The sequence below is a fragment of the Pelodiscus sinensis genome, chromosome 2 (assembly GCF_049634645.1).
Source record: "Pelodiscus sinensis isolate JC-2024 chromosome 2, ASM4963464v1, whole genome shotgun sequence".
Lineage (NCBI taxonomy): Eukaryota > Metazoa > Chordata > Testudines > Trionychidae > Pelodiscus > Pelodiscus sinensis.
The window spans coordinates 203,034,423-203,062,313 of NC_134712.1; the positions used below are offsets into that span (position 1 = coordinate 203,034,423).

The following is a 27,891-nucleotide window of genomic DNA, read 5'->3' on the forward strand; positions in this document are numbered from 1 at the left end:
AATGAATCCAGCACTGTTCACAGCTTAAAATAAAACCAGGAACCAGCTCTGAGGCTAATCCTCCAAAGGGTCCTGCTGCAACTGTCAACTGTTAGCACAGAGCTTTAACGTAAGCAATGATTTAAAAAAAAAAAAAGAGAATTGTGATGTTTAATTAAGCTCCCTGCCTAGATGACACAAATTTGATCCCCCTGTCAGGATCTATCACTTGTAGGATTGCCCCCAAAGGACCCCTCCCTTCAAATGACAGAGACAAGGTGCAAAGTGGAACAAAGGGGAGTGTTATTTATTGATTTTGGTACAAAATTAGAAAAAAGGGAAAACATATAATAATAAGAAAATGAAAGAAGCGATACAGTGACATCATATGGGGCATGAAGCTCAGACACACACACTCAGATCTCTTGCATTTAGTACAGTTGACTGATGGTGGCTGCCACAGAGAAGTTGTTCAGGACTTTCTACCCAGGGGCTCCAGCCATGCCCATGGGAAGGATCACTGAAGAGTCCCTCGATGTCTGGCCCCACAGAAGAAGAATCTCTGGCTAATGATGCTCACAGGTAAGTGAACTGGTATAAGCTGATTCTTCCTTTCTTCTCTTTTTCAGGCACTGACAGCTTCCTCGATGACATTACGGTGACAGAAGACCCCCTGGGTTGCTGCCTGTAAGGAAGACAGAATGAGCATGTCCAGTGAGAGTCCAAAGGTAGGAAAATATCCAGGATGGAGTCCCAAGATTAAAGGTTACAAACTCCATGATGTTATACATGCAATGACTGATTATCTTCATTACACGTAACTAACCACGCAAAGTAAGTAGCCTTAACAAACCACAACAGTGGCTACTTCAACTATGCAGGAATTTACAAGTTTCTCAATTTCCTAATTATACTGAGACTTGGCTAAGGGTGCCACTTTCAGTGGCATGTAGCTAATGTATTGATAAGGGTCATAAAAGTTCCAGGAGGGATGTGAGGGAAAAAAAGACTATACCAAATAATTCTTCTGTATTTTTCACTGGGTTTTTTTTGGCGTCTAGGAAAATTGCCAATAAACAACTGCCTAGAGGAGAAAGCACAATTGGTAGTGATGAAGTCCACAAAGTTAAGTATGAATTTGGCACACGCGTTAGTCATTTTGAAGAAAGGAACCATTCGGGAAGTGTTCGGTAGATCAGGAGCTGGTGAATGGCTGCTTTGTGGGGTTAAGGAGTGATCCCTTTGGAAAAGACTTGAAATGGAGACTTTGAACAAGAATTTTGCAGGATTGGGGGTGACTGTTTTGATAAATGTATGGAAAAGCTAGACCATGCAATTGTTTTACTGGGCCTAGGAGGAATGGTGAACCACACTGTGATACAATAAAGTGATACAGGAAGACACAAGGAGTACCATTAATGAGAAACATTATCATTTTCTAAAACCACCTTTGTATCAACCTGAGATAAAAAGGCACCTCAGTTAATTAAGATAACATTGTGAGTGATGAATCCTGTAAGATTTATAATACTTAGTTCCAAGAGAATATGGACAAACTCTGTCCGATATCTAACTTATTAGAAATATCAACCCATTTACAACAGCAGTCAGATGATGTGTTAGAGATCTAAAAAAATCACAAATGGTGTGGAAAAATTGAATGAGGAAATATTATTTACTCCTTCATTAACATAACATAAAAAGGTCACCCAATGAAATGTACAGGCAGCCGATTTAAAGCACTCTTTGGGAAGGACAAAGCTGGGAATTGCTCGCACGCTGCCCTATTCCCTAAGGGAGACGGAAACTGGGTTTGGTCTCCCCCAATTGTGTCATAGTCTCCCACCCTCAGTGCCCTCACTTTGACCTCTCACTATCATTACATGCACAGGTCCCCCCCCCCCCTTGATACCAAAATCTAAAATGGCGCCCCAGGGAAGTGGCTATAATTCCTATAGTGTTTATAATTCACCTGCAGTACCATATCCTGTAATTTTTTGATATCTGCTGGGTTCGCAGACATGACAGATTAGAACAGGGGTGGTAGGGAAGCTTTTTCGGGTCAGGGGCCACTGACCCTGGAAAAATCAGTCAGGTGCCGCACACCAGTGAGAAGCGGAAAAAGTTCTTCATGGTAGCCCCTGATTGAGAAAGAGAAAGACATTCCCCACATGTCCCTTGCACACCAGAGCCTAGGGTGGGCTAAGCCTAGTAGATTTTGTGCACTGCAGCTCCTGGGAGGCAGCAGGGGGGCTGGAGCACCAGCCTGGGCTCCCCTGGGGAGGGCAGGACTGACCCTCAGGGGCTGGATCCAGGCAAGCCAAGGGCCACATCCAGCCCCCAGGCCTGAGGTTCCCCATCCCTGGACTAGAACTATATCCTTTGTTATAAGGCTGAAATAAATAACAGCTCTGAAATACAGGCCTTCTGGAAGGATTTAGTTGTGCCTACAATTACAAAATTATATAGACCATAAATGTCAAGAGACTACACAAATGAAGAGCTTGTTCAAAATAAATAGCAATCCCAGTCTCAGGCCAAATTTCCAATATTACCATGTTAGCACAATAAACCGATCCCTTTGTTTGCCTTTTACATTTTGAAGTCATGGAAAATTAGCCCCTTTGCTGGAATCAATCTTGGCACCTGAGTGATAATCTCTCCTAGGCCATTCATGGTAACATTCCCACGCCACTATGTCATAAGAGGGAGAGGGCGATGCTGCACACAGGCAAGCTATATAACAGCCAGGATGGAAGCTGCAGTCTCACAAAAGACCTTCCCTTGCTTTTCTTTCTCACGCTCAGCAGCAAAATATCTTGCAGGATGAGCTTAGCCTGTGGAAAATCTGTGGACATGTTTGATCACAGGACTCTCCTGCATTCTTGGCTCTTCCCAGACTACAGGAAGGTCCTGCACCAATGAAATCCCCTGCCCCAGTGGTTAACTTACCATTTGAGCGGTTTTATGTCTTATGTGCACTTGCTCTGGGACAGCCAGTCAGTGATAGTTACGTGTAAGGGCTGGTGTGTAAAATGGGTCATGTCAGTGCTGTCTAGTGTTAACAATAGCCTCTCCGTACAATGTTGCATTTTGGCTTCACAGATTTAACCTTGGGATCCCAGCCTTCCTTGTTATCGCAAGCTGAACAGCTGCACAGGGCAAGGAAGCGGCCTCAGCAAAATAAAAAGGACTTGTTGTGTGATGTTATGCCATAGGCTGCTGTTGAAAAGAAAGACTTAAGGGAGTGGAGGAAAAATGAGATGAGGAAACAGATGGAGAATACTGAGCACCAGAACGAAGCCACAGAATGGCTCTTAAATATTAGAGTGCCAAGCTGAAACACTTCAGCCATTGCTAGCACTGCAGACAGAGCAGCTCCATGAGCATCACCCCCCTGCAGCCGGCATCCCAAAACTGTTTTTAATACACTCCCCTGTCACTACCAACACATTTTGGCCACCATCCTAATCCTAGTCAACACCCATTGCATCCCGCATCCGTCCCTTCCCTGTACAGCCATGCAGATTCCCAATGCACTCAATCCCCTCCCCAGTTTAGTCCTGTTGAATGGCAACCTCCACTGCACAGCACATCTGACAGGAGGACTGCATAGGACACCTGAACATATACAAATCTGTAAAAGTGCTGGAGTCTCACCTCCTTCCTTTCCCCCCCACAAAGTGCAGATGTGCCATGTTGCTTGTGTGTTCTAAATGTGTTGGTTTTAATGAATGAACTTCTTGGGTTTGAAAGCAATCTTTCTTGCATTACATAAAAGCAAGCAAGCATTCCCCAGCAAAGTAATAAGCACTTTTCTACTAAGTGTCATACAGAATAATCACTGCCAATCACAGCCACTGTACTCCCATGCATGGCAACATGGGAGAGAGATCATAGTTTAATTCTCCCCCTACCTATCACAGTCAGTTAGATGTATTAACAGTACAGTGTGGAAAAGCTTTCATTGTTGCTACATATTGATAAGTAAAGGATTCATTCTCCAGAGCTGTTAAAACAAGCGTCTTTCAGAGACATTACATTCACAATAATGTATTTGTTTTAAAATATAGCTGCTGATTTTACAGAGTACTGCATGTATTTACCAGGAAATATTTCACACCAATACACTCTTCCTAGCCAGTCTTGCACTAAGGTTTGTTATCAGTTTATCACTAGAATTTCTATCCTCAGTCTTTTCAATAGAATGAGTCATGTGGGTATCCACAAATATCACACCTTAGAAGTAAAAGCTGTAGTTGTTCTGGCATTTCTTGACATTTCCACCACAGAAAAGTTTAACCACTTGATAGGGGAGAAGTTACTATATTTGTCAATCAGATAAGAAGCTGACGGAAATCCTACCGAGACTGAAAACTCTAGCTGTCATTCAAATACTAGTTCTCACTGGCACAGCTGCCTAGAGGTACCCAGAGGTGAAACTGGGCGTACTACTTTGAAACTGACAAAATCCTGCCACAGTGCAATTCGTCCTCCCCCTTATCTTCCTGGACCCCTGTGGCTTGCTAAATCCATAAGCTCCCACGCCCACATAAGCCAGTTAAATGAATCAGTTTCTTCCACTATGAGTTCCCCTATGTCTATGAAGACTAAAAAAATAGATTCTTTTTACATTGCACATCAGAAAGAGTATTAATAGTCACAGGGCAAAATGAAACAGAAAGGCGCAGCCAAAAAATAAAACTTCTCAGTATGTTATCAGAACAAGATTCCAATCAAATTCAGTGGACTTTGGATTTTTTAGTTCAAAATGCATATAATGATTAAATATGCTATGTAGTTAATCCCCACCAAACTGGCTGTGAGGAGGTCCTCTCATAAAAAAATCTGAAGAGTTTTATCCATGCAATCTGACTGGCGTTATGTCCAGGTATAAATTTAGCATAGATCATTGCAGTTTCTCTGAATTTCTGAGAATGAGGTAATTTCTATTCAACATCATGAGTACTTTGTACAGGAATAATTATGAATATTGAATCAAAAGTCTCCCATTATGTTTGCTTGGTGTTAGGCAAATCCAAATAGTGGTATGAGCTTTATGTACTCTTTCCTATCAGTTAGCCAGTTTTTAATTCATTTAATGTGTGCCAGGTTAATTTTATATTATTCTGTGGTGCGTAGTATTTGGGAATGGCTGCTTAGGAGGTGTGGGTCCATTAAGAAATGAGGAAGTGGAACAGAGAAGGGGAAGAGGAGGAAAGGGTCATGGAGAAAAGACCAAGATGGAGGATGCCCATAAGATTCCTAGAATAAGAGTTTGTTGTTCTTTGCATTTAAATCTGAGTGGTCTTTAAGTTAGTGGAATACAACAGCCGCAACAAGGATGCCAGACCCAAGTGTGTCTCCAGCTACTTTACAATTCCCAGCCTCTATGACTGTACCTGTCCCATTCCTGATACAGGCAGTCCCCAACTTACGCGGATCCGACTTATGTCGGATCCGCACTTACGAACGGGGCTTTCTCGCCCCGGAGCTCGCAGGCAGCGGTCAGCCACATCGACCTCCGGGGCGAGAAAAGCTGCTCCCGGTGCCCCTGGTCTGCTGGGGACCGTCTCCAGCAGACCAGGGGCACCGGGAGCAAAGCCGCAGCTGCGGCGGGTTTGCTCGCGGTGTCCCTGGTCTGCTGGAGATGGTCCCCAGCAGACCAGCGGCACCGGGAGCAAAGCCGCAGCAGCGGCGGTCCCGAGCCAAAGCAAAGCCTCAGAGGCGCGGCACCCCACCTCTGCGGCTTTGCTCCCCGTGTCCCTGGTCTGCTGGGGGGGGGGGAGGCGCAGCTAGTGTGCCCCCCCAGCAGACCAGACTTTTGTTGTGGACCCTGGGGCAGAGCAGCTGGGGCGCTGCCGGTTGGTCCCGTAGCGCCGCTCTGGGCACTACTGGACCAACCCGGCAGCACTCCAGCTGCTCTGCCCCAGGCGTCCTGATTCTGCCGCTGCTGGTCAGTTTCAGCAGCGGCTGAATCAGGACGCCTGGGGCAGAGCAGCTGGGGTGCTGCTGGGTTGGTCCAGTAGCGCCGAGGAGCGGCGCTACTGGAGCAACCCAGCAGCACCCCAGCTGCTCTGCCCCAGGCGTCCCCAAGTCAGCCGCTGCTGAAACTGACCAGCGCTGACTACAGGAAGCCCGAGGCACAGTTGCTCTGCCCCGGGCTTCCTGGAATCAGCCGCTGATCAGTTTCAGCAGCAGCTGACTTGGGGACTTGGGGTTCTTAAGTTGAATCTGTATGTAAGTCACAACTGGCGGTCAGTTTCAGCAGCAGCTGAATCTGGACGCCAGTTCTGACTTACATACAGATTCAACTTAAGAACAAACCTACAGTCCCTATCTTGTACGTAACCTGGGGACTGCCTGTACTTCCAGGAAGCCCATCCTTGCCATGGACCATATGGATCACGGCATTTGTTGTGTTCTTGCTGGTGGCAGTCCTGGAAGTGACATCTGAAGCTCTCCGTTGCATGATCTTCTCCGCACCACAGACTGGCACATCATATCAGGAGGTGATCAGGATACTAGGAGTGCACTTTCACCCTGGGGCAACAAGACAGTGAGTGCAACCCTTGAAGGAACTGGTCTTCCAGTTTGTAGCTAACATCTAGGAACTGGCAGGTAGATGCAAATTTGCACCCTTAACTGATGCTACAATTCAGGGTCAGTTTATTGGGCAAATTTCATCCTCACACTTGTGGAAGCACCTCCTGATGAAACCAACTTTCTTAACATTCCCCAGGCTAGTAGAGATTGGTTATCAATTTGAACTCCAAAAGGCTCAGACCTTTTCCCAGACTCACACTCGTCCAGATTTTTTTTTTTTTGAGAGAGAGAATCATTCAAACCAACTATTGCTGCTGCCGTGCCAGTACAACAAACACTCGGGTAACCATGTGGGTGACAAAGGGCATATCTCTAATCATTGGTAGGCCCAGAAGCTGAGTGCCAACATGAGGTCTCACCTCAGCAACTGTGGCCAAGCCTGTCACTGCCAGGGGCTCTGGGAGTATCCAGTCTAGGGACAAATATACTGCTGATGCCCATCTGTCACTTCTATGGATGGCAATGGATTCTATATCTGAGAGGTGGGGGTGGGGGGAGTCATCCTAGGACTGAGAGAATTTTAAAATATGCCCTTCCCATTTAACAGGTGTAGTGATAGTTCTGCTCACAGACATGCAGGCATGAGTCTCATTAATAAGCTATACTACATACCATAGACAATGTAGTCCACACCATCTGGATACAGCATTTGGAAAAATCACTTTGCTGTGAATGGTGGATCTCCCCATGGTATATAGTCAATGAGACATCAGAGTGTTCCCATTTTACATGCATCTTTCTAGGGTCAGGCACAGGGTTGTAAAATATTAAACTCACAGAAAACAGAAATCCACCTTTTGGGGATTGATTTAATAGCTGTCATCCTGGAAGTCTCCTTTAGACTTGACTGTTGCTATAACTATGACCATCAGTTGTAGGTGGATCCACTTGCCAGTATTATTGGCCAATTTGCATACTATGTACTACTCCAATAAATGATACTAATAATGATATACAGTCGCTTTTTAAAATGATCTTCAATATTGTGCCATACATTGTTATTTCATTTTTTCTCTCCTAACATAAATTATTTCTGGTTTTGAATGCTTTGTGGTAGTATGTATTGTATACTGGTGATGTTTTCCCCAGAACGGTTACACATTCAGCTATATTTATGTAGAAATTGTTCAGTAGTTATTTCTTTACTTTTTGTAATTCTTGAAAGACACAATTTACAAAACAAATACATGAATAAATACAAACCTCTCTTCAATGTGTGTCTTCAGTGTTGCTTCAGAGTCTTACAAAAGTAAGCTAATTTTCCCCCCAGAAAGTCTTTAATGGAATTAGAAGAATATTCATTTGTTTGTTTGTTTTTACAAAAATCACTTCAATTGTGATTGCTCCTCTCTTTCATGTTCACTTTATATGACTATTTCAGCAAACAAATTAGCCAGCAGGAATGTTTGTGGAAATAATACGTTTTAAGTGACTAATGGAGACTATCCACAGAGAGTGAAATTCACAGCTGTGCATGGGGTCAGCACAATAGCAATGACTCTTAAACACTCTTTAAGCTTTCCTTTGAGGTCTCGTAGCCTCTGTCTACACTAGAGATTTATTTCAAAATAACTCCCCTTATTTTGAAATAACAAGTGGAGTGTCCACACTACCAAGCCCATTATTTCAAAATAACCAGAAGGTTATTTCAAAATAATAACTCCTGCTTTCCACGAGGAATAACACTTATTTCAAAATAGTTATTTAGAAATAACAGTGGTGTGAATGCTCCGCTGCTGCTACAGTAAAACTCCTATTGTTCGGCATCCAGTGGTCCGGCACTCCCGATAGTCCGGCGCCAACTGGAACCCGGAAGTGCTCTGGCCAGCCGGACAATTGGAGCTGGTCTGCCCCTGGCTTCCCCAAGTCTGTCGCTGCTGAAGCTGACCAGCAGCGGACTTGGGGAAGCCAGGGGCAGAGCAGCTGGGGTGCTGCCGGGTTGGTCCCGCAGCGCCGCCCCTCACCTGAGTGGCGCTGCAGGACCAACCCGGGAGCACCCCAGCTGTTCTGCCCCCGGCTTCTCCAAGTCCGCTGCTGCTAAAACTGACCAGCGGCGGACTTGGGGAAGCCAGGGACAGAGCTTCACCTGAGCAACGCAGCAGGACCAGTCTGGCAGCACTCCAGCTGCTCTGCCCCTGGCTTCCTCAAGTCTGCCGCTGCTGGGAGTGCTGCCCACACTGCGCAGTTTCCCGCCGACACACACCCCCTCCAGACTCCTCATAGCCCCCCTTCTGGTACTCCGGCATATCCAATAATCCGGCACCCCCTGGGTCCCAAAGGTTCCGGATTATCAGAAGTTTACTGTATTTTGAAATAACTACTCCCCAGAGTCATTCAAAGTAATTACTCCCTGGTGTTTCCTGGGGCTATACATCGAGTTAGCGCATCCACATTAAGGGAGCCTGCCTCAGACTAATTTCGTTACTTCCCTGTAGTGCCGACACACTATTTCAGAAAAGTTATTTGAGGAGTTATTTATTTCTAAATAATTTCGTAGTGTAGATATTTCCATGGGGGATTTAGGTGTTGCATAAGCCTTGTGCCGGCCTCCTGTGTTAGAAAATATGATTTTTGAATATGAAATTTTAAATTAGAAACAACATTCACAGAGTTGCAGTGAATTACCAGTCATCTTAATTTCAGTACTCAAAAAGATTGTTACAGCAAATAAGCAATCAGTTTGCAAACACCTAATGAGGTGATAAACAATAGTCTGCACGGATCTGTCAAGAACAAATCATGTCAAATGAGTGTAATAGCTTTCGTCAACAGGGTAACAACCTTTATAGATAAAGGAGAAGCAGTAGATGTGGTATATCTTAGCTTTAGTAAGTCTTTGATGCTGTCTCACATAAGCGTCTCAAAAACAAAGTAGGGAAATGCAACCCAGATGGAGCTACTAATAGGTGGTTGTATAACTAATTGGAAAATTGTTCCCTAGAGACTAGTATCAGTAGTTCACAGTTAGGTTGCAAGGGTATATTGAGAGGGGTCCCACAAGCATTGGTACTGGGTCTGCTTCTATTCAAAATCTTCATCAATGATTTAGATAATGGCATAGAGAATATACCTATAAAGTTTTCAATGATATCACACTGGGAGGGAGTGCAAATATTTTGAAGTACAGAATTATAATTTGAAATGATCTGGACAAACTGGAGAAATGGTCTGAAGTAAGTAGGATGACATGCTTTGAGGACGTATGCAAAGTATTGCACTTAGGAAGGATTGATAAATTGCACACATACAAAATGGGATATGACTGTCTAGAAAGGTGGACTACAGAAAGGACTCTGGGGATTATTCTGGATCACAAGCTAAATATAAATCAATTGTGTAGTAATGTTGCACAGACACACAAAAAGCAAACATTCTTGGACATGCAGTAGTGTCATATGCAAGACAGAAGGTCTAATACTTCCATTCTACTGAGTGCTAATAAGGTCTCAAATGCAGTAGTGTGTCCAGTTCTGAGTGCCACATTTCAGAAAAGATGCGGACAAATCAGTGATAGTCAAGAGAAGAGCAACAAAAATGATTAAATGTCTAGGAAACATGAGCTATAAGGAAAGATTGAAAAAAATGGGTTGTTCAGTCTGGCGAAGTAAAGATTGAGGAGGGATACATTAACAGTTTTCAAGTACATAAAAGGCTGTTACAATGAGGTAGCAGAAAAATTAATTTTCCTTAACCTCTGATGATAGGACAAGAAACAATTAGTTTAATTGCAGCTGGGGGAGGAGGGTAAATTAGACAATAGGAAAAATTCCTAATTGCCAGGGAAGATAGGCATGGGAACAAATTACCTAGAGGGATTGTGGACTCTCGATCATTACAGGTTTTTAAGAATAAGTTAGGCAAACACTTGCCAGGAATGGTCTAATTATTATGTATCCCTGACTTGAGTGCAGGGATTTGGAATCCCTTCCAGTCCTATACTTTCTTGGTTCGATGATTTTGTGAACAGAACGACACAGACCGTAAAGTCCACCAGATTTAACCAACTCAGCTTGGGATTTGTATGCTCACAGTAGTCTGCAGGTCAAAGAACTGCTGACAGAAAATTTTCAGCAAATTTGAATAAATAAAACAGAAGGAGAGACAAACTCTACTATCACTCTTCATTATGAATTATTTTATATGAAATATAACATTGAGACTGAAATTATTAAGGCACTGGTAACACAAACTGAACTGAGCTTTTTACTGAAATAATATTGTAGGTAGAAGTTTTAAATATGTTTACTTATTATTTTAGGAGTAAAATGTATGTATACGTATGAATTTACCTTTGTGTGTCAGACTACAATTGGGTATGCTTTTTCCCAGAGTAGATCATAGAATGATAGAATACTAGGACTGGAAGGGACCTCGAGAGGTCATCGAGTCCAGTCCCCTGCCCTCATGGCAGGACCAAATACTGTCTAGACCATCCCTGATAGACATTTATCTAACCTACTCTTAAATATCTCCAGAGATGGAGATTCCACAACCTCTCTGGGCAATTTATTCCAGTGTTTGACTACCTTGACAGTTAGGAACTTTTTCCTAATGTCCAACCTAAACCTCCCTTGCTGCAGTTTAAGCCCCTTGCTTCTTGTTCTATCCTCAGAGGCCAACATGAACAAGTTTTCTCCCTCCTCCTTATGACACCCTTTTAGATACCTGAAAACTGCTATCATGTCCCCCCTCAATCTTCTCTTTTCTAAACTAAACAAACAGCCTTCCCTCATAGGTCATGTTCTCTAGACCTTTAATCGTTCTTGTTGCTCTTCTCTGGACCCTCTCCAATTTCTCCACATCTTTCTTGAAATGTGGTGCCCAGAACTGGGCACAGTACTCCAATTGAGGCCTAACCAGCGCAGAGTAGAGCGGAAGAATGACTTCTCATGTCTTGCTCACAACACACCTGTTAATGCATCCTAGAATCAAGTTTGCTTTTTTTGCAACAGCATTACACTGCTGACTCATATTCAGCTTGTGGTCCACTATAACACCTAGATCCCTTTCTGCTGTACTCCTTCCTAGACAGTTGCTTCCCATTTTGTATGTGTCAAACTGATTGTTCCTCCCTAAGTGGAGACTTTGCATTTGTCTTCATTAAACTTCATCCTGTTTACCTCAGACCATTTCTCCAATTTTTCCAGATCATTTTGAATTATGACCCTATCCTCCAGAGCAGTTGCAACCCCTCCCAGCTTGGTATCATCTGCAAACTTAATAAGCGTACTTTCTATGCCAATATCTAAATCGTTGATGAAGATATTGACCAGAGCCAGTCCCAAAACAGACCCCTGCGGAACTCCACTTGTTATACCTTTCCAGCAGGATTGTGAACCATTAATAACTACTCTTGTGGACACTTAGTACTCTTGTGGATAATGTGTGGACACTTATTATGCATAATTGGAACTATCATCTCCTCCTATAAATAGCTCATACTGGTTATTTTTTGTTTGTTCCTGCTGTAGTAAGTCTTTGATTTTTGGAGATAGCTAGGAAACTGTTGAGTAGCAATCAACATGTCTGTTCCTGATTGAAGGATTTATAAGAAAAGTTAATGTAAAAAAAAAAAAAAAAAAAAAAAACAGGTTCTGGGTTTCTTTCTCTGTCCTTTCCATCCATTTCCATTTCAACAAAGAATGCTACTGCTTACCTCTTCTGTACTTTCTGTTTTAAACCCTGAATCCCAGGCCTAAAGCAACTACTCTTTTAAAGTAGTTTCACAGTTATCAAACTAGCTACAGGCATAAAGGGAAACAAGAAGACCTTTTATAAATACATTAAAAGCAAGAGGAAGACCAAGGACAGGATAGGCCCACTACTCAGTGAGGAGGGAGAAGCAGTAACAGGAAATTTGGAAATGGCGGAGATGCTCAATGACTTCTTTGTTTCGCTCTTCACCGAGAAGTCTGGAGGTGTGCCTAACGTAGTGAATACAAGCAGAGAGAGGGTAAGTTTAGAAGATAGGATACACAAAGAACAAGTTAAAAATCACTTAGGAAAGTTAGATGTCAGCAAGTCACCAGATCCTGATGAAATGCATCCCAGGTTACTCAAGGAGCTGATAGAGGAGGTATCTGAGCCTTTGGCTATGATCTTTGAAAAATCAAGGAAGACAGGGGAGATACCAGAAGACTGGAAAAGGGCAAATATTGTGCCCATCTATAAAAAGGGGAATAAGAACAACCCAGGAAACTACAGACCGGTCAGTTTAACGTCTGTCCCAGGGAAGATAATGGAGCAGGTAATTAAGGAAATCATATGCAAACACTTGGAAGGTAATAAAGTGATAGGGAATAGCCAGCATGGGTTTGTGAAGAACAAGTCATGCCAAACTAATCTGATAGCTTTCTTTGATAGGATAACGAGCCTTGTGGATAAGGGAGAAGCGGTGGATGTCATATACCTAGACTTTAGTAAGGCATTTGATAAGGTCTCGCATGATATTCTTATTGATAAACTAGGCAAATATAACTTAGATAGGGCCACGATAAGGTGGGTGCATAATTGGCTGGATAACCGTAGTCAGAGAGTTGTTGTTAACGGTGCTAAATCCTGCTGGAAAGGGATAACAAGTGGAGTTCCGCAAGGGTCTGTTTTGGAACCCATACTGTTCAATATCTTCATCAATGATGTAGATATTGGGATAGAGAATACGCTTATTAAGTTTGCAGATGATACCAAACTGGGTGGGGTTGCAACTTCTTTGGAGGATAGGGACATAATTCAAAATGACCTTACCAAGTTAGAGAAATGGTCAGAGGTAAACAGGATGAAGTTTAATAAAGAGAAATGCAAAGTCCTCCACTTAGGAAGGAACAGTCAGTTCCATACATACAAGATGGGAAGCGACTGTCTAGGAAGGAGCATGGCGGAAAGGGATCTAGGGGTCATAGTGGACCACAAGTTGAATACGAGTCAACAGTGTGATGTTGTTGCAAAAAAGCAAATATGATTCTAGGTTGTATCAACAGGTGTGTTGTAAGCAAAACTTGTGAAGTCATTCTGCCTCTCTACTCTGCACTAGTTAGGCCTCAGCTGGAATACTGTGTCCAGTTCTGGGCGCCACATTTCAAGAAAGATGTGGAGAAATTGGAAAGGGTACAGAGAAGAGCGACAAGAATGATTAAAGGTCTAGAGAACATGACCTATGAAGCCAGGCTTCATGAACTGGGCTTGTTTAGTATGGAAAAAAGAAGATTAAGGGGGGACATGATAGCGGTTTTCAAATATCTAAAAGGGTGTCACAAGGAGGAAGGAGAAAATTTGTTCCTCTTGGTTTCTGAGGACAGGACAAGGAGTAATGGGCTTAAAGTGCAGCAAGGGAGGTTTAGATTGGACATTAGGAAAAAATTCCTAACTGTCAGGGTGGTCAAATATTGGAATAAATTGCCAAGAGAGGTGGTGGAATCTCCCTCTCTGGAGCTATTTAAGAACAGGTTAGATAGACATCTGTCAGGGATGGTGTAGACGGAGCTTGGTCCTGCCTTGAGGGCGGGGGGCTGGACTCGATGACCTCTCGAGGTCCCTTCCAGTCCTATTATTCTATGATTCTATGATCTTCTGTGCCTCATTAAAAGTACCCAATGCTGGGAAATATTCATGCTTGATTCTCAGAAACTGCAATGACTTCAGTGGGACAAAGCAGGCCTCCACTGCCAGCCCATTATTGCTAGTACTTCCACCGTTGTGGTTAAGGCATCCGAGAATGACACCAATTCACCAGTTCCATTGGATCAAATGACATTTCACAGCATCTCTCATTACAGTTATTATACTGTCACCTGTGTCATCATAGTGATGCTAGAAATGAGGCATCAGATAAATATTCTGTGTGGCTCAAAGACTACATATACACAGACTTGCGGATCAAGCTGATTATCTCTGTATGTTCAATCTGTTATTTTATTATGTGTTTTTAGTTTCAGCCTCACCAAAGTTAGTTAAAACAGTTTGAGACAAATGACAGTATCCTGAACATATTTTTGGAACTAAATTAAACCTTATTGAATTAAGTATTTTATGAGTCTATTACATTAAAAATGCAATTGTATATATTTTATTATGGAATTGTATGTAACTCTTGGAGGAGACAGGATTAATGCCAAACAGCAAGATGTTTTAGGAACTGCAAATGATTTCTGGGACCAATACAGGACCAGTGAAACTCCTAGGAACTAACTACTCTGTCCCCCTTTTTGTTGTTGTTGTCGTCGAGCCTTTTCCTTGAGCAAAAAACCAAGGCTGATTATCTATTCAAAGTCTCATCAAAAGGCTCAAACTAAATGAGTGATCTACAGAACCATGAGGGTGCCTATTCAGAGCTGAAACTGTGAAGAACTTCTGACCACAGGAAAAACCACTAAGTAGGGTTTGAAAGACCAATCACTAACTAGAGACCATGTTGGAGTTGGGTGATCTCTGGTCAGCTGATGCACATGCGTGTTAGTTCTGGTATTGTTTTTAAAACGTTTTCTCTGTATTGCTTAACTGTGCTCCCTTCATAACAGGGTGTATTAATTTAGTACAAAAGCAAGTTTACTGGCATGTTTTATGGGTGACAGAGGATGGATCACTTGATGATTACCTGTTCTGTTCATTCCCTCTGGGGCATCTGGCATTGGCCACTGGCAGAAGACAAAATACTGGGCTAGATGGATCTTTGGTCTGACCCAGTATGGCCATTCTTATGTTCTTTTGTCAAAATTCCTTGGGCTATATATTTCCCATTACAAACCAAGAAACTGAATCCTAATTAGAAAAACATTCAGATTGGATGTTTGATTTCCAGTTTAACTATGATTTAATTGCTATTTCAGAAGGTGTTTGATCTGTGTAAGGCACAATGTTACATCCTTTGATGTGCAAAAAATAATCTTTCAATAAATGTAAAGTGTACCTATTCTAATTAAAAAGCACATTAACAAATTAGTCAGTCGTGTGTATGTATGTCACATTAGTGACACTTATCCTTTTAAAAATCAAATGTTTGTAATCGTACAACCATTATGTTTTTGATATACCAATACGCTGCTTCAATTACATCACTACAACTGCCCCAGGACTTAGAATGACTTATAACTCAATGGAAGTCACAAAAAAATGTATTTTTTTTCAACCGAGCACCACAATCTATCTATATTTCAGCACATATCATTCATAGCAGAAACTTCAGAAATAAAAGCCAGACTTTTTAACCACAAGATGTGAATCACATCACGTTAGCCAGGAAACCAAAGGTTTAAGATGATGCATGTTCAGAAATAACAAAGACAGTAAAGTCTGTCATGCTAACTACAATTTTTGACAAATTCTATAGTAAGCCTCGGTAACTCTGTGGACAAACTAAATTTTAAAGTCTGCTTTTTCACCAGATAAATTAAGTTTCTCCTGTCAGAGTAGGTTAACCACTACTTGTCTTTTTGCAGAGTCAACCTATACTGTATGTAGTATTTAAAATTGTACTGCATATCTTTTAGGTGGTATAGAACCATTCTTTTACATATGTTTATGTTCTAATACTACCACTTTCTGATTATGGTTTTGCAGTCTTTATACACAATAGTGTGCATTTTTATTCTCATTTCCCCTCTCCATTCACATCCCTTTTTGAATCCTTCTGCCATCTCCTCCTGTTTTACCACATCACATTCAGGCTTCTTATCCTCACTGCTAAAGTTCTTCAAAACTCTGACTTTCCCCACCTGTCTTTGCTTCTTGTGTCACTGCAACATCGCTTGACCCCAACAGTAGGGAGCCAAAAATAGGTCTCTATAGTGGTAGCACAGAATCTAGGGATGTGACTCTTTTCTGTGGATTTTTATTCATGCACAGTGAAATTTGTTTCACATGAACTAAGTCCAAATAAGTGAGCTGCAGAGGGGTGAAATGTTAAGAGAGTCAAAAATCTATCCCCTGCCTCACAATGGCCAGGGACTGAAGTGCAGCTACACATGATAGCTATTTATGGGTTTACACAAGAATTAAGTGCCATTAGATCCATGTAACTATTGATCCTATGGCCCACTCCCCTGGCCTACTTGAATCCTATGCCGAGGTTAATCTCCTCAACCAGTAACCCCTCACCCCTTTCCTCAAGCAACCCACCACATCATAAGTGCTACAGAGGGCCTTGCTAAGTTCCTTAATACCAGGGTATAATACAATCTTAACAGAACTCAGCATAATTTAAATGCAATTACAAAAGGTCCTCAGAATTATTTGAAAACATAAGTAAAATTACTCAAATGGGCAACATGTTACAGTATATGCTATTATGTTTAAGAAAGGCACTTTTACTGTTGCATGTCTTTCTTCTCTCAGAAACTATGAATTCTAAACAAAAGCTCTTGGCTTCCTTGGGGCACCAGGACCAGATGAAATGGGGCATGTTGCTGAGCAATTGCTCGACTTCTGTGGAGATTGGGGAGAATGAAGACCTGTAGTGGAAGCTTCCTTCCAACAGCTGCTGCCACACATCCAGGATAATCTTTAGTGTATGTAGTGCCTCCCATCAGGCCAAAGAGGTGCTATGATCCTTCGACCTTCCCATGGTTAACTCCTCAACCCAATCAAGATTTTTTTGTCTTGGTCCCTCATGCAATAAAAGGAGGGTACAGGTTTGTAGAGGAGAAAAAGAGAAGAGTGAATGTCTTAGGAAAAAAAGACCTTGAATAGAATGGAAAGGAAAAAAAAGTAGGGATTTGCTTTCTTTCTTGTTTTCTTGCTTAAAGAAAAATCAACTAGAGTTCTTTTGCCACTGAAGTCAAAAGTGTTTTGTTAGCAAGGCCTTCCCTCCACCCCTGATATCTACCCCTATCTGAAAAATTAAGAGGTCTGCCAGGATCTCTGTCTCAGTAAAATTTGTTCTAGAACAAATCATTTTTGCTTGCTTACATCAAGGTCACTGATGAAAAAGCTTGATGTGCAGGTACAGAGAATTGTGCCTAGCCAAAGCAGGAACAGACAGCCAAGGAAAAATTGATGAATTCAGTAGAACAATTTTTTTATGCTGACATTGACTAGCGATGAATCCAAACTAAAAAAACATGGCTGCAAGCACCTTTGAATTTTGGAAGAATTCAGTTTTGGATCCAAACAATCTGACATCTTTAGTCTAGAGAATTTAACCTGTAGAACACAAAAGGACTTGGTAGGGTAAATATGTAGAATTTTTGTCTCAAGACATCAGGTTTTCTTTAATGAAGCTGAGCTACACTGTGTATACCAATTTGGACTCAGAAAATAAAAAAATGTGAATTTCTCAGAGGGGTAGCTATGTTTATCTGTATTTGCAAAAACAATGAAAGTTGTAATTTGTTGACTAAAATCCCAATTAGCTTCACTTTTTAAATGTAATAGTTATACTCTTCATTAGTTTTACAAGCCAAAGCAAACAAATAAACAAAGTCCAACCGAAATCTTCCAGCGGCCGTAAAGTTTGGATTATTGATGCACGCAGACAGGTCAAGTACTGTTGAGGTTTCACATCAACTTCTTCTGTTTTACTTCCATATTTTGAAAGCTTCCCTTAGGTATGGAACACATCTGTTTGTGTCTCAAAAGAACAGAAATGCTCAGTTTGAAATGTGAGGAAGATTCACCTCACAAGACAAGTGCAGATTTCTGCTGGCCAACTTGTGGCAGGGTACAGCACAACGGAGAATATGAACAGTTGCGCTTGCCATTACTGTACAAACAGACAACTTCTCTTAAGACATGACCTCCGGGCTAACTGGAGAATTTATTTAAACCTAACAAGTGAAATATTTCCAGTTGACCTCTGTCTGCTTTACAATATTGAAGACGGGCCTAGCTACACTCAGGGCAGAGCAGCTGTCCACTAACATAATTCTGATTGGCAAAGTGCAGAAAAGAAATTTTAAAAAATATCCTCCATATCCACAACTATCCCCTGGCAGAGAGAGAAATCCTGGCCTTGTTTAAAAGCCAATTGAAATTTTGCCAATGTCTTCAATAGGATCAGGATTTCACCCTACATTGTGCTTCCATTACATTATGCACTTTATTGAAAGTGAAATTAAAGCTGTCTAAACATGTGAAATGCCCTTAACAGGTTTAAAATAACCAATCATGAAACAGTTGCAATACATACTACTAACAGATCAATTTTAGGGATAGTGCTTTGGTAATTATATTTTCTTCAAGCTATCGAGAGAACAGGTACATTTCAAGTGTGATGTGTAGTGATTTAAATGAACCCCCTCTATTATTAGTGAGCAAGGTCTCATTTTGTGGGAATGGCACTGAGAAAGTACTTCAGGCTACATAGTTTGAGGGGAAAGAATTTGGAAAATCTAGGGGTGAAATGTTTATTTAATCATGAGTTAACCAGACCAGGAATTCACCTCACATATCTTTATATTTTTGGGACAAGGAAAAATGAAACCATAACTACTATTTTGTCTTAGTAATTGTATTAATTAAAATGAGCCATAGCAGCCAGAAAGCAGGAAGTGTGGCTATTGAAACACAAATTATGGCTAAATAATACAGGAGTTAGCAATAGCATTCAGAGATCTGAGCATACCACTGATTTCTTGGGATCATATTGCCGAAGATTTTAGTATACTCAAACAGAGAGACGGTAGTCCTCCCCCCCCCCCCCAATTTCATTCAGTGAGCTTTGAAATCACTTTACAAATCACCTGGCAAAATCAGGTGGTTTTTTAAAAAATGCATTGTGACATTCATATATGTAACAGGCCATAGAACAAGATCACTAAGATGCTTATAACTTGCTTACTTTGAAACTCCTTTGTCTTACTCATCTCTGATAATAATAGAGCAAATGTGTCAAGAAAGGGGAAATGGGTCATATTCCATGTGCTTGCACTTCCTTAATTTACTTGAACATTACTTCATACCCATTTTGAACTGGAGGGGAAAAACAGGTTGGTATGCTCTACTTCCTATACCCCAGCAAGGACACAACTGGCATTCATATTCTTCCCTTTGCCCTAGACCCAGGGCCAGATTTACACTTTATACACCTCTGGTCACAGCATCTTTAGGGCCCCTTGCTACAGCTCATGATCTTCCCAAGGTACACAGTTTTAGAGAACACCAGAATCTCTAGGCACATGCCTATTGTGCCTAATTGGAAACCTGGCATTGCCTGGTCCACCACAGACTTATCTTCCTCCCCCTGCTCCAGAAGTGTGTGTGGGGGGGGGGGGGGGGAGATGTATTAATTGTATACAAATAAAAATGCAAGAACCTTAAAGTTGCATACTTCTTGATTCCCCTCCCTGGTTTCCCCTACAGCTTTACTATCATCTTCTCATCTTCTTTTTTCATTGTCTCCTTATATTTTAAATGTTATTTTCTTTAATTTTCTGTCAATTTGTTAAATCACTTGCCCTCTTCCTCTTCTTTGGTCTCCACCGGCAAACCATTCTTTGCCTCCAGTTTGACTCTTCTGTTATTATTTTTAATTTTCTGTTGATATTTATCCCTAACAAAAAACAGTTGATAAAATGCTATAACTTAAGATCAGTTAATTATTTTAAAGTTCTTATTTCTATATAAGAATAACTTATAAAACTTTAAGCATGTGACTAGTTCCATGGAAGTCACATGCTTAAAGTGAAAAATACTCAAGTACCTTGCTGGACAGGGTTTTATTGCACAGCAATTTGGGCTTTAAAAATAAACATAAAATTAAGACATTACTCTTGTTCCCTTGCCTGGGTAATGGCCAAAGTGGCTCTAACTGGCATCATTTTTCCAGATTTGCCTGTAAAATCCTGCCTCCTCCTTGCTTAGTGAGACTACACTCACTGGGTATGTCTACACTACCCCCCTAGTTCGAACTAGGGGGGGTAATGTAGTTTTACGGAGTTGCAAATGAAGCCCGGGATTTGAATTTCCCGGGCTTCATTTGCATAAAGCCGGCCGGCGCCATTTTTAAATGCCAGCTAGGTCGGACCCCGTGCCGCGTGGCTACACGCAGCACGGACTAGCTAGTTTGGATTAGGCTTCCTATCCGAACTAGCTGTACGCCTCGTGGAATGAGGTGTACAGCTAATTCGGATTAGGAAGCCTAATCCGAACTAGCTAGTCTGTGCCGCGTGTAGCCGTGTGGCACGGGGTCCGACCTAGCCGGCATTTAAAAATGGCGCCGGCCGACTTTATGCAAATGAAGCCCGGGAAATTCAAATCCCGGGCTTCATTTGCAACTCCGTATGACTACATTACCCCCCCTAGTTCGAACTAGGGGGGTAGTGTAGACATACCCACTATGTCTACACTGCAGCTGGGTGTACACATTAACTCTACTTCAGCTAGCACACTAAATCACAGCAGTAGAAACAGGGCTAGCCTGATACTTGTCTCCACTGCTGTGACAATCAATCCACAAAGGGTCGATTTAGTGAGTCTGTCCAGTGAAGACCTGCTAAATCTACCACCGATCACTCTCCCATTCCTCTGGTACTCCATTAGAACAAGAAGAGTAAGGGGAGTCAAAAAGAGTGTTTTCTTATTGACTGAGGGTGGTGGAGCTCGCAGTAAGTTGATCTAAGCTATTTATGTGGCTAATGAAACCCATATTGTATGGCTTAGATAGACCTGCCTTCAGCCTCTGCCAGCTCTGCAATGTCCACACTGGTGTTTCTAGCAGACTAATTTATGTTGAAGCAAGCACAAGACCGTATTCCTGGGCTGGGAAGCTTTCTTCCAGCTGCAGTGTAGACATATCCACTGGGACTACTGCATCTGAATAACTCTTCACCCGAGGGACAGGAAATAGGGTTTGCTTTTAGCAGCATAAGGATCACTTTTAAATGGGGGGATAATACACCACAAGACAATATAATTTATATATCAGAGTCTAAAAGATAATCTGAAAGAAGGATACCTTAACACTGGTTAGTGCCCAATGATCAGGTAGAAATAATATATTTTTGTCATAACATGTATTTTTCTATCATATGTAGAAATTAAAGGATGGTGATTTCTCTGCAAAAGCAACTTCTAGTCATATATGAAGTTATCAAGATTGCTATTCAAGATGCTTCATAATAATATAGTGGCATAAAGACTGAATGTGTGAAGTTCTGTGACCAAACTGCTAAGAGGAAAGCTGCACTGGACCATTCATTGATTGGATCATCACATATTTAAGGTAGCACAGGTAAGATATGAATGGGACCAATAAGATCCATTGGCAATACAGTTTTTAATATACTTGGAAAGCAAACTTTTAATGTGGTGTCAGAAGCTGCAAATCCTTCTAATATATAAGAGTATGAATAACCTAACCCATTCCAGAGATGGGTTTTCACAATTATGACAACAGTCAGTATATGAATTAATACATTCTTTGTACTATTCGATTTAAAATTTTGAATAATTTGTTCTCATACAAATAAAAGAATGCAGAATTTGTCAAAATATTCAAGACTCTTAAAATGCAAATATGTATTATGAATCGTAATAAATATATCTATGTTCTTACCTTATGTTTGCTAATAAAATTCCAGCTAAGAGGTGAAAAATAGGTCAATTCAGTTCACTCATGAAGGTACAGTACAATAGCTCTCAATGTGAGCAACCAAAACAGATAGAAAGCCTGTCCTGTTAATGGAATATTCTGTCATGTAAATAAATGATTTCCGTACTATGAAATGCTCGACTTTTCCGTTCAGTGTTTAGGGTGGACTGTACTCTTTAGCAGAGATTTCCTCTCTTGAATAAAGAATGAGAACTGACAACAAAATGCAACAAATGTGTTACAGTTACACAAAGCATGATTCCTCATATGGAAATGAATCACTTATAATCAATTTTCAAATCATTTCTGTAACCTGCCATCATGGCAAAATTTTAGTAGGTGAAGAAACCCTCAAGCCAAATATTTTAAAGGGAAAATTAAGTCACGTCTAACTTGATTTAATAAAAATCTTTCTAATTTCTATATTCTCTTTAACATATTTTAATAGTGAACCTCCGGGGAGACTCAAAGGGTAAAGTAATAAGAGCCAAGCTTTCCCCTTTAGACTGTTGCTTTAAATCTAGCATGTGGCAGATGTGATTGAAAAGTTAGCATCCAAAGGCCACCACATACAAAATTATGTGATTTTAGTCATATTTCCTAACTGATATCTGTATCTGAGTATGAATATTGGTCCAGATCCTGTAACTTGCTCTTCTTTGTTTGATCTTGCTTACCCCAGAATAAATCAGTACTGAGTCCAGCAAAATCAGTTACATAAATTTCAGTTTACACTGAAATACCTGAGATCAGGATGTGGTGCATACAACTTTACTCTCTTTTATTCTACAGAAGTTATTCAAACTAAATTTCATATATTTTGTAACTACAGTTCATTCCATTGGCCAATGCATTAAACATACACACACACTCTCTTGTCACTGGTTATGGTTCTTCTCCAAAAACTGTTACTACCATTCTGGTCACATTTTCCTGTTTTTGCCTGCTGCATCTTCCAGCTGCTATCAGACTGCATTACATTCCTTTAAAAATATGGTGCATGCACTACTCCTGTGACATTAAGTACACTTCACATGCTAATTATAAACCACATATATGCTAACTCTTAACTGCTTCATTGCTGAATCCTGCAACAGGTGCATCCAGGAAATGTGCTTGTTTTGAATATCTGGCCTGACTTATGTTCCTGACCTTCCAGGCATTTGAACACAAACGTGCTTAGGAAAGTGTTGGCCAAACACATTTGCATTCCAGCTGCAGCAAAAGTGGTTAAAAGAAGAAGCTAAGACAGCTGGGTCCTGCGTCTGACTTGAGTTCCCCTTTTTCTTTTGGATCATTCATGTAGCATTTGAGCTTGCTGGAATCAAGCTCAAATCTAGTTTAAGTCTAGGATTTTAAAAATAAACCACAAGAAAATTAAATAGAACTCCATCAACTTCAGAAAAAAGTTTGTCCAAAGTCAGCAAAGAACTAGTCTACAGAAGACATATAATTAACTTACCTCAGCTTTCCCTCACTGTGCATTTCTTTTTTAGATCTCAACTTCTAGGCCTGCAGTAAATCACTCTGCAGACATTCCAACATGTACCGTGGAAGTGATGTTAAATCCTCACATCAACCATGAAAGACAAAGAAGTAATGTGAGTACCATTTTAATGTATTCCAAAAGATTCATAATCTTGTAGAACAAAAAAGTGCCATTTATCTCCAGAATTCTAAAACTACTCAATAATAAGCAAGCAAGCACTCATAGGCCCAACTTCAGGAAACCAGTCAGATTAACTGCAGTGGGACTTAAACATGTCCTTACAGGGATCTCCTGAAAGGGAAGTTAACATGAATCAAACTATAATAAATAAAATGGCAAAATGAGAGGAATTTTATGGCCCTTTAAAATATCCCTAGTTCAGGTTTACCTGGGCTGGTCACAGAAGTTTTCCAAAATAAAATCACCTTAAACAGAAAACCTTGATAGTGAAAATCCTTTCTCAGATGGCTGCATCTAGACTACCCCTGCCACGTCCAAGGAATGTGTTTGCTCTTCCACTTTTTTCCCATGGAAGAGCAAACACACTCTTTTGGGAAGCCGTATATACCTCATTTCATGAGGCACAAGGGCTCAGTTGAAAGAGGAGGCTTTTCTGCCATTTGGCCCTATCTAAATGGGGCCAAATGGTGGGAAAGCCTCTTCCAGGAAAAAAAAGTGGAAAAAGCTACGCAAAATGCGGTGTGCATTTTGCGTAGCTTTTTCCACAAAAAACATTGCAGTGTAGAGCTAGCCTGAGAGTTGGGTAATGGGAATGAAACTCCAGGTCACCTTTTTTCCTTCTGGAGTAGACTATCCATTGGTAAACAGTCCCTATCTATTTTTCCCCTTTCCCCCTCACAGTCATAAAACGGAAGTTTTAGCACTGTTTTTCACTCTGAATTTTTATCATGATTGATTGAATGACCAACTGGGAAAGCAGGGAGCCTTGTTCCACCCTACATTACAAGTCTCCTAACCCTTGAAAAAACAGTCATTTCTTCTCCCTGAAACTCAAACTTTTCAAGAGACTATTTCCTTCAACCCTGTGATGACTTTTCCTATTCCTCAGATCTTTGTTTGGTTGAGACTACTTGGACCCAGTATGCCTCTCTCAGCCCAATTCCTCTTTTTCCTAAAAGGCTCCATTATAAAGACATCGCAGTGCACAAAAGCTTCACAGGCCACCTCGCTACCTCTTGTCCATAAGTGCTACTTTATGTAACATAAAACTGTTTTTCCCTGTGTATGTTACTGAAGGATCCTCAGCATGAAAGATTGCTTTAAATAAACTAATAATGACATGGTTAACACCTTGGACACTTCTGTATAAAATGTCATGCACTGTGAACATCTTCATTATAATTTATTGCTGTTTCAATTCTAGTACAAGAGAAATGAGTTTCCTTTACAGGAAAATAATGGCTTCTGTTATTACCCATCTGCAAACAGAGATAAGAACATTGAAGCCTTAACAAGTGGTGTCCACCTGTGATACTTATGAAACACAGAGATGCAATGGACCAGGTAAAATTGTGAGGTTAAAATAAAAACAGATGGCTAGAAAAGAAAAAGTCTATAGATTTAGGAATAACACGTAGGCTCAAGAGCATAAACAAAAGGACAACATTCAATTACAGTCTCTTTTGATGGAATAAAATGTATTAGAGAAAGGCATTTCTCAATAGTGAACTGAGATGTGGGGAGTTAAAATAAACATGTCTTCTGTCTCATTTTGGCATCCATGGGAAGCAAGAAGTTCCATTTTCTGAATAACATCCTAAATTCCCAAGGTAGTGCTTTTATTCTACTTTACTTTGCTCCTTAACAAAATAAGCAGAAGCAACCAAAATAATTGCACAATGTCATAAAGGAAATAGTATGACTGCACTTCAGAGGTGGATAAGATTGGTCCATAAAAGCCGGAACTTTGCACTTGAAATGTCTAGTGAACGTGTACTATTTTTAACATGGTACAAGGACTGAAAATGTGTCTGATTTTGCCTGCCTGGAAATGAAAGACATTTTCCTACAATTGAGCCAGAACAAGTAAAACGTTAACCTATGTTAGTGCCAGTGGAAACACTAATGTCGTCTGACCTTTCTCAGAGCTGGCCTGCATGGCGTACAAGTGCTGACAGTTAATCCCATCACTGCTTCCACTGGCAGATCCACTGATGGATCCTTGTGTAGTCAGAGCCACTAGGAGAGACTGGTCCCTTAGGCCTTGACTAATTTAGGAAAATTAGAAGTTGGCATATTGCAATTTGTCACTGGTGGTAACAACAGTGTAGACTGAACTGTAAACAGGTCTCACCAATTTTAACCACAGTGCTCTACTCTGCATAGGGTTACCTGACGCTGGTAAAAATACCTGAGACCTTATCCATACTTGGAATAGATATGGTTTAGCAAATCAAGGCTAGCAACCATATAGCTGCACTGGTACAAACCCTAAATGTAGGCAAAGAAAGCCTTGATTTGCACCAGTTAAACCTACCCCCTGCTTGAAACCAGGGGAAGTTCAGCTGCTGTAAATCACAATCTTTTTTGCTTGCTCTTGGAGTTTATTCAGTGCATTTATACCTGCTGTTGTTCACCAGTTGCTGTATCCCAGATACAGCGATTGTTGAAGTCCAGTAACAGCTGCTCTAGTGGAGAATTATTAATCCCAATTTTCCTAGCAAGCATGCAGGTTAATAAGTCTTAGCTCTTCAAAAGTCCCATTTAAATCTATTGTGAAGTAAGATGTTGGTCAACATGAACAAGCGAATCAAATGAAGAATGTAAGGGTGTATGTGTGACAGAGAGAAAGAGAGAGAGAGCGAATGTTAGTAATAATTTGTCTCTGCTTTAAAGCATCTATATTCTATTTCAGTCAGAAGCAAATGTTTATGTCTGAGCTCAATTCAGAAAAGAAAGGATGTATAATGGCCCAATATGTCTTTCACATGTGAATATGAGCTTATATCTTAAAAGAACTCAGAAGCCAATAAAACCAGCGTTGTTGTTCTTCCCCAGATAAGAGTCAATATAAAACTGAAGCTAAATCTTTTTTCGTGCCCTGGGATGATCGCCAGAACTAATTTCGCACTCTTTCATTCTGTTAACCAGGGTTAAAGATATCATAAAACAGTTCCTTAGGCTTAGATGATGAAATAGGCTGTATGCTTTTGTTATACAGAAGTATGCTGTCATCATCCCTGGCTGTCAGTACAAATACACAGGGTCTAGGAAAGTGTCAAAGGAAAACACAGGGAGAATGGTCTTAGAAACACCACCACCATAACATTTTGTTGTACTCCCATTCATTACATTGTCACTGAAGTCAGTGTTGTATAAAGCTCTAAGCATTTCCCAAATAACATGGTCTGTTCATGCTAACTCAACCATATCATATAAACCTCATGAGCAATGAAGCCCCGATATAGTCTGAATTCCAGAGATGTGGTTGCATGACACCAGGATCCCTCCGCTAACCCCAATGAATTTTAATTCATTAATTTAACAACAGAAAGGAGAGCCAAGACTAACAGGTTTTATGCTTATTTTCACCCTTCTTCCCAAAGGCTACAGGATTGCTAAAAGAGGCTAATTGATCTCTAGACAGAATGGTGGTGAAATACCACACAGCTACCATCAACATGCATTTAGCAAAAAAGTCTACTGCTTCTAAACTCCTCTCCTCACTTGCTGCCCTAAGATGTTCATAGACCTGAGCCGTCTTAAGAATAAGAAACGAATGGCGCTGCCCAAGCTACATTTAGATATTCAAAGGATTGTGTCAAAGACTGAGATCATAGCAACAATGAATTCACTGAAGAACTGGCTTCAGAAGGATAATCTGATAACCAATATTCTTTATGCCATGTAAAATGACCATCTCTTGCTACAAGTATGTAAAACCCCATAAAAGTTTATTGGCAATAAACCTCTTTTTCTCCACTGGTCCTCAAGTCCAAACAGTGTTTATTCTGTTTCAGGAGAAAACACAAACTGCTGATTTACAATTCATTTTTCTGATGTGGAATGGACCCTTTTCTTTATTGACCCTCTAATACAATGAGATCACTGCTACTTTTCAAATAGGATGGTAAGGATTTGAGAGTAGATTAATTACATAAGTAAAACAGATGCATTGAAAATGTGCTGATCCAGAGCTCCATTGCATTATTCCAGAGCTTCTACTTCCAGCATAGACCTGGAAATGGAAAAAAATGAAGCAGTGATACTATTCAAGACATGCACGCAATGAACCTACATATGCAACCACATCTTCCTATTGTTAGCGTTTTTCAGT

The 27,891-nt window shown here is 40.9% G+C and overlaps 1 long non-coding RNA gene across 3 annotated transcripts in view; it reads right to left on the reverse strand.

The window, feature by feature from the left end:
- Positions 1-280: 280 nt before the first annotated feature.
- Positions 281-27,891, reverse strand: part of LOC142827328 (uncharacterized) — a 145,680-nt gene continuing 118,069 nt past the window's right edge. The window contains exons 3-4 of one of the 3 annotated variants that reach the window (XR_012902013.1): positions 23,568-23,674; positions 281-664 (exon numbers count right to left, since the gene is read on the reverse strand). This is a non-coding gene — a long non-coding RNA (uncharacterized LOC142827328). Of the gene's footprint in view, positions 665-23,567; positions 23,675-27,543; positions 27,793-27,891 lie in introns of those variants that run through there. The other 2 variants (XR_012902014.1, XR_012902015.1) reach the window with 2 other exon arrangements.